Raw genomic sequence first — 12057 nt, forward strand, 5'->3', positions numbered from 1 at the left:
TCCAATTAATTTACTTGCCTTCGACCCGAGATAGCTGGGATAGGCTTTAGCACTACCTGTAACCTTATATAGGACAAGCAGCTTTAAAAGATGGATTGATGGACATCTTTGTTCATTCAAAAATTACATTATTGTGGCAGATGAGTAAAGAATTTAATAGAAATGAAAAAACACTTTAGCTTTAGAGGTCAATATATTGCTTGTTTTATTTCCATATGATCGAACATTAGCCTGTCCCTGGCCTACAATTCACAGCAATTAATTTTGCAATGTAGTCTGTCAGTCTGCCTGAGGCAGACTTGGGCAGTTCTTACAGGACATTATCTTGCATTCTGTCTGCTCTATTGTCATTGGTCTATAATTACATGAGTTTTCAACATATCTAGCTAGAAACGCTGCATTTTTAGGAAGCTGTGTTAAGTTAAAAGTAGTTTGAAACTTTAAAATAAACGAGTCTCAAGACCCCTGCACCCTTCTCAATCCATCTGTCTTTGAACAGATGTTGGTAGGTGTTGGATGCACCGATATGGAATTTCTGGGCCGATACCAATAACTGATAATTCACTGCTCATTGTGGTCGATACCAACAGATAACCAATATTTAAAAAAAAGTTTTCATTCCTGGAAAGGATTAGCTTGGAAGCTAGCTAATTCATTAAAAGCTTATCATTTGAAAAAAATAGGTGTCATGCAGTCCCGGCGCCATGGGCGAGCATTGGGGGGCCTGGCCCGCCCTGTGAGTCACTAGTGCCCGCCCTGGACGATCCTGTCTCCCTTCATCAACTCTAGTCACGTCTCACATCTCATTTAATCGTGATCTCACAAAGCTCTTTTATTATGCAGCATGCAGAATTCAGCACTGAACAAAAACTCCAACGTTTTGAGCGGTGAGTGGATTTTATCTGAAATGAATCTGATTGGCCATTGCGTTTTAGAAATCAACTTATATGTCTGTGATTGGCTACATTGCACAACGCTGCAAAAACACGTTATAATGAGAACATCTACTTATGCTTGCGACTGTAAATCGTTATTTTGTTTAGATGTTCTTATTGCTTTTGTGCAATAGATGAATAACAATGTATTTGTTTTTGGATGTTTTATTTAGATGGGGAGTCCCACGAATCGTTTTAGTCTCCCGCAACCCATTACCGCCCGCGCCCGACCATCAAATCTAGTCGTAAATGTTAGTAGTCCCGCGGTAGACGGTGGGCCGGCCGAGGGGAGATTTCGTGTTTTCAGACGATCTGTGGGGAGATTTTGTGTTTTCAGACGATCTGTGGGGATGGATAACCCAGTTTTTTATGGCGCTTACTCCGTGCCAAAATCAAACATTCGACCGACCGACCGATCGAACGTCTATCCGAACGTCTATCCGAACGTCTTGTACTTTTGAGCGTCTTACCGAGCGGGTTGACCCACGTGACGACCTGACGTGACGTCAACGTCTTGAAAATAGCAGTTTTTTTAACCATGCAAGTATCCAAGCTAATGTGTAAAGACTATAAATGGACATTAAAGGCAATACATATAAATATTGTACCCCTAAAACAACACTAAAACATTTCTCCTGAATCCTGTGCATGTGAGGCTATGTGTTTTACTTTCAAAGAGCAGAAATACTGTAGGCTAGCCTATATACAGTCATTCAATAGTCTTAATTTGACCAATATAATCATTTTAACTAGTTTTTATTGTTCATTTTATTGCCCAATGTACAATGTTCTCACAGTCCATAAAAGAAAGCACTCCCAAATTAATAAATGTAGCCTTTCATTTAAAAAGAAGGTTTTCATAAATATATATTATATTTATATATTTGGAAATACAGATAGACCTAGCCTATATAGAATATCCATTTACACACACACACACACACACACACACACATTTATATTTTAAACTGTTGTAACCTGTGAATCTACAGTTTAAAATATTTGCAGAACTTAAAAAAAAAAGCTAAGTACAATTTATTGTAATAATATTGTTACTGAAAGTTTTATATAGCATAATTAAAATAATTTACTTTTCCAACAAATGTTACAAGTCCAGTACTGTCATAGTGCTCTTTGGTCACTTTTGACCAAACAATTTTCTGTTTTGAATTTTAAAATTCACAATTATACACAAATGAACTGGTAGGGCTATTACCACACAGCATAATTGAGTCAGAAGACTGAAATAAGAGGTGGAAATGAGATCAGATCCAGATGGATTAAGCTGTGATAAAATATTTGCTGTTTATTTTTTATTTATTGATTTTTTCTGTTATGTGTAACAAAATGCTTTCTCTGTATTCAGGTTTGACTGTAATAATAGCCTAATGCAAATATATATATTTTTTATTGACTCTTGTGTGCATGATCTGAAAGCACTGTTTGATTTTGAGCACAGATAAAATGGTTTTGAGTCTTTTTTTTTTTTGAAAGAAGAGTCAGATGTTCTCTGAATGTAGTTTGAAAATTTGGTTTTGTGTTTAAGGTTTTAAAAAATTAATGATGTTTCCAAGAAATGTGTTTTAGTTTATATTAAAAACATTCATACTATTTTTATACATAGGCTATCACACAGATAACAAACTAATAAAAAGTTAATCTAATCAAGCATAATCTCAGTCTTAATAAAATTACTAAATTATCATAATATTTCACAAATAGACATCATAAATTTTAAAGTGGAAAGGTTTATTTAAAAAAATTGTATAACAGTTCTAATATTACATATAGACATAGTCAGCTGAATATACTTTACTTTGTAATTAAGGTTCGTTGATTTTCATGTCTGCCACATATAAACAATGAGCCAAAACGAAATGATTGATCATTTTCATAAAATCATATGTAACACGTTCCTACGTGTGCTGACTTGTTGTTAACGCGTTCCTATGGCGACCGGTCGGAAGTGCGAGTAACCGATCGTCATCCCAACGTGTTGTTTACGTGTGAAGACACGTTGTAACACGTTTGTGTTTTTCTTACCTTAGTTTAACTTCTTATGCTTCTATTGTGTCCTCTAACTAGTCCACATTTGATTAGTGCAGTGGCTGATGGCTTAGAAAGTTATGTGCGGTGTAGGCTATTATTAAAGTTAAATGTAGCAGAGGCTAAATATTATTGACAAATCTGGCATGCTTTAACGGCTATTTCGGAAAAGCACGATATTATACATAATTTGTATATATCTCCCATTAAATCGGAAGGTTTAGGAATAGATCTAATTTCGGAATGTGTCTTATTTAATAGAAATACGCTCTACCATATTCAAATGCAGCGAAAACTGCAATCAGTATCCCATCTGCTTTGCCTAAATATAAAAATCATAGACAATGAATCATATAAAGTAGGCTACATAAAATATCCTGACCATTTATATCAGACAAATTGACATATCAAATGCAAAGCCGGCCTACATGTCTACTTTATGATACCCTTAAGAGTGTAATGTAGGCCTAACCCTGACTTAATTTCAGGAGTAATAATAAGAATTGTATATAGTTTAAATCAATTACAACTTATGGTTATATGATTGTTAACTGAAATATAATAAATAACAATAAATAAATGTGGAAGAGGAATAATTCGAATAAGATGTATAATAGAATTGACCAATGAGACTGAGAAATAGAAAAGACTGAGAAACTCCGCCCTGCTGAGTCTTTAGAAGCAGCGCGATCTAACCATATGCGATCTAACAAGCAACCGAGAGAGAAATAAGCTAGAGCGAGTATTCTCTAAAAAAGAATGAAATATAAGTTTAAACTGTTGACTGTTTTGTCTAAAAACGTTTTGGATTTCATGAAGAGACAGTGATGTTAAGAATCCAGTTAATTTTATGTTCGTGTGCTGGTGCATATCAATCTTGAAGTAAAACACTGGATGTGGTGATCGAGTTATTGTTCGTGCTGTTTATTTTGAAATAAGCACAAGACAATTGTGAATACAAATGTTTATTGAAACTGTAAGATATATGTGTTAGGCCTATTTGTTGGATTTGGATTTAAATGACAGATTGTTGCCAGAAACACTGAAGCAAAGAAAACTCACAACAAAGTTCTCAAAGGTGACATATTGAACTTGTAAATAATGTGAAATAATCATTAAGTAAATGTAACCTATACAAAATGCCCCAAAGGTATATGAAAAAAAAAAAAAAAGAGAAAGTGATTGTATGAATTAAGCAATGCCAAATGTCTTGGCACAAGCTATGGCTAATGCCATGCCTTCTGAAAAGTCATTAAATGTTGAGCACATTGGTAATCGATGTATAATAAATAAATAATATATTATGAAAACCTTCAACGTAGACAAGTGTACTGTGTATTGATAATCTTATCAGACCATTTCTCTTCGTTAACTGTAAAATTGGCGAGAATAATATAAAAAAAATTTTTTGAAAGTAGCCTAGGCCTATTCTTTCTGCATGGCATTTTTTTTCTTCTTATAGTTCAATAATCAAAATTGTTACGTTAGGATGGCTATTTGTGTCATGGTGCTAAAACAAGCCTGCTGAGACGCTCGTGTTGACATGCAAGTTAAATTTATTCTCTTAACTTCTCACTATTTACCATATCACCACAAATAGCGTAATCAAATAACCAATTTACAAATAAGCTATTATTTGAAGGATACAGATTTCTCTTAATATAACAGTTATTCAAAAATATTTTTTTGTCTGCTTGCACATGATTGCATAGCAAAATATGTTAGAGCGGAGATATGTTTTACTTGTAATACAACTGATTTACAATGGCATGTTTTTCTTTTTAGTAAAAGTGCATGTAAAAAATAACATCAATATTTTGCCTGATAAGGACAAATAGATATGGTTGATAATAAAACATTTACCAGAGAATTATAAAAATCGCAGATTAGTAACAACAGTTTGAACATGCGCTGCATGTCTGTCAACAAAAATAAAATAGATTATATTTCATCTATAAAAAAGTCGTTTCATTTCAATTGTTTCCAATAAAGAGCTGCAATCTCTATGGATGTGATATAAATGCATTTTTAAGTTAAGTTTAAGGGTAAGGGCAGGGATTAGTATTAAAATCATGCTTTTGTATTTATGACATCAAGGCTACTTTATTTGTTCATAGACTGAAGTAATTTAAAATGTTATTTGTGTATTGTAGGCTAGCTAGCCTACTTTTCAGTAGCTATAATAGGCCTACAGAGAATGTCCGTAGACGGGCTTTGGCCTACAGCAAAACTACAGCTCATCCAAGGATATTTTACGGAGCTGTCAACACTGGAAACTCCGACGGCATGCAGTCAGTTGATCGAACACCCAATTTATAAATAAAATGTATGTTATTAATAAATTGTATACTATTATCAATGTACAAGACTACAAGTTTCGTGCTTGTGTTTCCGCCCCGTTTTATTCGTTGCACCCGCTTCGGAAAATTGCATTATCTAATTTAGATTAATCAATATTCAGGAATTGGCCGGGTTTTTTCCCTCCAACGTGAATAAGAACCGTGAAAAAAATTGCTTATACAGAAACATAAATTAGGATTAAGATAATTATTATATATTATAATGATTATATAGCCTATTATATATATATATATATATATATATATATATATATATATATATATATATATATATATATTAGTCTCTAACATACTATTATTAGCACTCTTTCTAATGTCAAAATATGCAATCTTTCAGAAGTCTTTATAGGCCTACATTAACAAGGATTTGGGACGATTATAATGCCATGCTGCAAACCACTTTAATAATATGTTTACAAGATGAGAACAGGAGAGACAGTGAAAATTCATGTTAGAAACAGTGACCTCTCTCTCTCTGACAGAAGAAATGTATATATCAGAGTTCATCTATCAGAGTAGCCTATCCAAAACCATCAACAGCTTGTTATGTTACAGTAACTCAGCCCACGAGTCAGCGGAGGCAGCAAAGGCAATTTCAGAAGGAAGAAAACGAAATCATGAACAAAGTCTATTGAATAATCTTAACTGCGTCTTTCTCAACTTACCATGAAAAGTGAATGGGCAATTAATGACAACATGGTCCCATATGGCATTGAAAACTTTTAAATTAAAATCATTTTTCTTATATCTTTTAACTCTTACTTGTAAAACAATATATCAGACAATATATAATTAATCAGTTTGACAGAAAAAAAGCTTACCACTGTATGTATGTATAGTTACAATAGGTGAGTTTGGTGTTTGAAACATTAGAGTCATGAAATACAGAGAAAGTCATGATATACAGGTGGTATCTTTTTCAGTTCATCCCTCAGAAAGACTTAGAATAGGCCTAGCCTACAACACCTTTTTTTTCAAAGGCTTATTCAGGGAAGTGCAGCAGAATGCAGGAAATGGTTGAGTATTTTAGGTAAAACATCTGTATTTAATGCCTTTCATGTCCATTTATAGTCTTTACACATTAGCTTGGATACTTGCATGGTTAAAAACTGCTATTTTCAAGACGTTGACGTCACGTCAGGTCGTCACGTGGGTCAACCCGCTCGGTAAGATGCTCAAAAGTACAAGACGTTCGGATAGACGTTCGGATAGACGTTCGATCGGTCGGTCGGTCGGTCGAATGTTTGATTTTGGCACGGAGTAAGCGCCATATTTTTTATATATAACCACTACACTTCTCAACAAAGCAAATACAAATTGTTGCCACTCACATACTTTGCACATTACTATAATATCGGTAACTTTCTCCAGGTTATTTTCCCGGCGAATAGAGCAGGCGGCTACGTGTGGGGTCCGACATGCATGACGTATTTGTTGCCTTCATCCAATAGCGTGCGTGGGAAAGTGTCAGTGTTGGTGACGCGTTTGTCAACACACTGGCGCGCTGATATGAAGTTGCTGTCTGTGCACATCTTTTCGAGATGTGATTTTAGCCCAGGAAAGATTGAACTTGTTAACTCATTGTGCCCACTTATGCTACATATTCAGTTTGACACAAAATGTGAATGTAGAGGTAACGTTATGCATTTTCACTGTTTTTATTTTATGTAACCATCTTTTGTCATACGATGTCCTGTCATTTCGTTGTAATCTTTAATAAATATACCGTTCTGATTTCACACATTTGATCCATGGTATTGCTTGGAAACACAACATCATAAAAACCATAGACATCTACTGCAGGATACAACGTTAAAATAGCCTAAATATAAAGTTATGAAACTTCACTTTGCCCTCAGCCAAAACGATTTGCCAAGGAACAAATTATAGATTAATGAGACCAAAGATCGCCCGTTAGATATACACAAAGACGAATTATATCTCATGTTTAACCACTAGACATCAGAGCCAGCGGCAAACGTCAGAAGCACTAGCCGAGGTAAGCAGGGATGTAGTGGAGGCTAAACGCACGTAAACGCCGTTTACGCACCTCCCAAAAGTCGGAAATAGCGTTTACCCACCTCCAAAGTGCGTTTATCCACCTCTAAATAGATAGTTCCTAAGCCATTTTAAATTAAGCTTATGTCGTTTTAATTTCATATTGTTCATTATTAGTTTCATAGGTTGTTAAACCTAAGACGAAGTCTTTCATAATGCGCTGCTGCCAGTGTTTCCCATGCGCGTGCATCGATATTGACTACTACCAGCTATATACAGCGTGCTGACCTCAAAAATCCGGCTGTATTCTAACAATAACTTAGCTCCCCTTATTAGCTAGGCTCCTTGCATGCTGGCTAATAAGTAATAACTGACAGTGCTGTGTTGGACAGATTTATGCAGCGGTGTTCAATGACGGAGAGAGAGAGAGAGAGAGAGAGAGAGAGAGAGAGATATTGTTATATTTGAGCTCTTTTGCTCGAAATATAACAATATAAGAGAAACGTTTCTGCCCAAATTTGAAGCCTTGATCCCATCATTCTATGAACTGAGTGACGCTGAAAAAATGTCCTTCTTACTCGGAGAAGATGATAATACAGCTGCACTAGCGGCTAAATATGTGCTAGCTATTCACAACGCCAGAGACAGCTAATTCTCTAGAATGACCCAATGTATTTATTTATGCAGTGTGTGTATATTTATTTATCCATCTATATACAATGCTACATGTGACATGGTTTATACATATATGTTTTGTTTGTTTGTCTGTTTGTTTTATTATTTATATATAATATGTTGATGCTTTGGCAACATTGTGTTACACAGTCATGCTAATAAAGCAAATTTGAAATTGAAATTGAAAAATTGAGAGAGAGAGAGAGGGACGAGCTAGAGGTAGCCTAGTGCTGCGAATGCGCTACGGCTCTCTGCAATCAAATACGTTGATATTGATATCTGAATATAATCTGTTAAATTTATGTGTTTAGAACCACTGTAGGCCTATATTATTTTGTGTTCAAAATGGAACTTATATTGTCTTTCTTCTGTTAATTACAGAAACTGAGTTTTCTTAAAATTAAAATATGTGGCACCAGATTCATTCTTCTGTCGTTAATCTGCACTATTTTACTATCTAAACTATTTTGATAATCAGTTAGTCGGGTTGAGTCATTTTTTAAGACAAAAGTAAAAAAATCTTTGATTCCAGCTTGTTAAATGTAAATATGTTCTAGTGTCTTCTCTCCTCTGTGACAGTAAACTGAATATCTTTGAGTTGTGGACAAAACGAGACATTTGAGGACGTCATCCTCCTGGGCTTTTGGGAAACACTGATCCACATTGTTCTGACATATTATAGACCAAACAACTAATTGATTAATCGAGAAAATATTCAACAGATTAATCGACTATGAAAATAATCCCCAATCATTATGTCCAATTGTATTGCATTGGATGGATATAAGCCTCCCTCTCTATCTCTCTTAAATATTTTTGTTCTCTCTGTTTTGTCATTTAGTAAACTTTATAGATTTCAACCATATTATTCCTTCTTGGGTCTCTTTAACAAGAACTTAGATTAATGTATGAATTGAATAGTGATTGTGTGACCGATGATGAGGGAACAACCAGTGATACCCTTGGTAGTACCATCAAATGATAGCCTATAGCGATGTCATCAGGATACACATACACCGGTAGGCAGTGGCCCACCTTACCAGGTGACCACATCGTGGTCCACCAGAATTTATAGTTTACCCACCTCTTTTTTTTTACCACTACACCTCTGGAGGTAAGGCTGTTCCAGGTGGGGTACATGAGCGCTGAGCGCCAGGATCTCTCACTCCGAAAACGTCAAATAGGCTCTATCTGTATGAATAAACCATAGATTTGAGCTTTAGACAACTACATTGTCGATTGAAAAACTATTAAAACTACACTTCGTGACACAATAACAGTAGTATTTTTTCATATCGTTGAGAATATAACAACCGTCCCAACTTTACAAATTCAGGTTCTCCCTCCATCCATTTCGAAAAGTAAAGCAGATACGGGCCCTCGGCCCACCGTCTACGGAAGTCGACCAACCACCAGTCCTTGCTTGTTTGCACTTTTATTTATATATTTTTTTTATCAATAGGCTACTGTAACTTTCGTTACAAGTTGGTAAGTTGTCGTTTTGTATATGATGAATAAACTCCTGAATAAAAATAAAAATGTGTTTGGTCTGATTTTAAAAATAATATTTTTAAATGGATTTGATTTTTTTGTCGATAGTGAGCGCGGGAATGTTTGTTTGTGTACTAAGCATAGTAGCGCTTAATAACGATAGCTGTTATTTTTTTTTTTTAAACAACTATGCTGAGCTATTTCGTGTGACAGTTACCATGGATATACGGCGTTTCTTAATCAAAGACCACCAAAGTTGGCAGAAGAGAGCAGCGAGGTAAGGGGAGAAGACCCAGGGTGTAGCAGTTCACAAGAGGTCGATCCAACTCCCAACACTGCAGAGGCTAGCCATTCCAGCGATACTAGTTGGTCTAACGTTACTTGCCAAAGCCATTGCCTCAAGCAAGGGACGTCACGGCCACAGGTGGCAGGCGGTTGACTGTGAGATGCGTTCTGTTTCTGCTGGGATCTTTGTTTTAAAATAGAACAAAAAGTCAATATTGCATCTAAAATGTAAGTGACTTAATATGAATTACTTGTTTATTGAACTGTCGAAATCAGTGTTAATCATGATGGTATTCAGCACTTGGTTGTGTGGTGTTGCTTCATAAATATAAAAACTAACTTACACATTTAGAATTTTTTACCGCAGTATGCTAACTGAGTTTCTTTGTGTGAGCTGCAGTTAGGCCTATTTGTTTCATCGAGAGGCTGCGCGAGCCTAAACAGCACAAATCTTTAGCGTCAGTTATGAATTTGAATAGCGTCAGTACATTATGTAACAGGCTACTATCGATCATTATCATTGTATTATACATATTCAATTCATAATCGGTCATATCATTTAATGTTATTATGCAATTAGGGAATTAGGTTTATCTCAGTTGTGCCCCCCTGAAAAAAATGTAATGCCCGTCCGTGAATTTGTGTCTGGCGCCGGGTCTGGTGTCATGTAAAAGCTTGGAATTTGGACTTGCTGCTATTTAAGGCTTGGCTGATGTAACAAACTAGAAATTTGCCTATAAAACAAATGTATGCTGATTTGAATGAGTAATAAATGACAATACTGTCATAAATTGTATGGTGCCCATTTATATGATGTAAACATATGTAAACATTGCTATGTATATCCCAGCTGTATAGGCTCATACACAAAGTAGTGTGCTAAAGCACATAACTGGTAAGCAGAAGGTACAGGAAATAATGCACACCTTTTAAGTTTTTCATAAATAAACTGTCCAATCATATGTAAACATTGGTATGTGTATCACTACCGTATAGACTCATGCACAAAATATATCACAATCTGAAGCTCAATAGCATTTTAAGAGAATGACTTATAGTCATATAACCAACTCCAAAGTGTTCATCAAGTTGTCAGCAATAATGCACACCAATGTTTTGCAATGACTTGACAGTTTATTTTAATAGATATCAAAATTCTAAGCTGTATAATAGCTGACACCTAGATGAACAGTTTGGAGTTGGTTATATGACTAAGTTATTCTCTTCAAATGCCATTGAGCTTCAAATTATGGTATATTTTGTGTATGAGCCTATACAGCAGGGACATAAATAGCAATGTTTACATATGATTTGACAGTTTATTTTAATAGATATCAAAACTCTAAAAGGTGTGCATTAGGGCTGCATCAACTAATTGATAAAATCAATAATTATCGAAAATGGAAATCATCGACAACGAATTTCATTATCGATTAGTTGGATATTTGCAGTAAGCACAGAGTGACATCACTTTACAGCCAAGTGAAAAATGTGTTGCATGATGACTCGTTTGAATATCAATGGAGACAAGTTGAAGTGGAAAAAATAGGACCCAAGTTGTCCAGTATAAACACCCTAAAGAAGATCATATTAATCATACAGATTAATGTGGAGTGTTTGCTGCATTGGTTGCTTTTACAGTATGCTTGTGCTGTTTGATGAATGTAATCAAGCATATGTAAGCCTATTTAACACAATTATGTATTTTTTGCTGGGCAGAATTATTAATATTTCTATTCTTGTGTCACTATTGCCCTCTGCTAGGCTGATTTTTTTGTCCCACTCCATGCCCTATGGATCATTATACTCTTTAATGATGAGCACTTTTTGTTAAGTTTTACAAGAAAAGGAACTGTTTCTAATAATAATAATGATAAAAAATCCAAACATAACTTTTCATGATTCAGGACTTATTCAAAGTTTTGTGAGAGTATAGAATAGTGAATTAATTAATGTAAATCAAACCAAATCCTTAATCCCTTTATCATATCAGTTTTAAAAAAAAAATCAAACAATTATCAAAAATTTAAATTTAGATTTTTATCTGATTATTTGTATAAATAATCAAAGATTAATCGATTAACAAAATAATCGTTAGTTGCATCCCAAGTGTGCATCATTGCTGACACCTAGATGAACATTTTGGAGTTTCGCTTTAAACGCTATTGAGCTTCAAATTATGAGTCTATACGGTAGTGATACACATAGCAATGTTTACATATGATTTGACAGTTTATTTTAATATATATCAAACACCTATAAGGTGT

At 34.8% G+C, this 12057-nt stretch overlaps 1 protein-coding gene across 1 annotated transcript in view; it reads left to right on the forward strand.

Annotated features, from left to right (window-relative positions):
• Positions 1-12057, forward strand: part of LOC127643529 (protein FAM184B-like) — an 83042-nt gene that overhangs the window by 23876 nt on the left and 47109 nt on the right. The window lies entirely within an intron of this gene.

Source organism: Xyrauchen texanus, chromosome 5, assembly GCF_025860055.1.
Source record: "Xyrauchen texanus isolate HMW12.3.18 chromosome 5, RBS_HiC_50CHRs, whole genome shotgun sequence".
In the NCBI taxonomy this organism is placed as follows: domain Eukaryota; kingdom Metazoa; phylum Chordata; class Actinopteri; order Cypriniformes; family Catostomidae; genus Xyrauchen; species Xyrauchen texanus.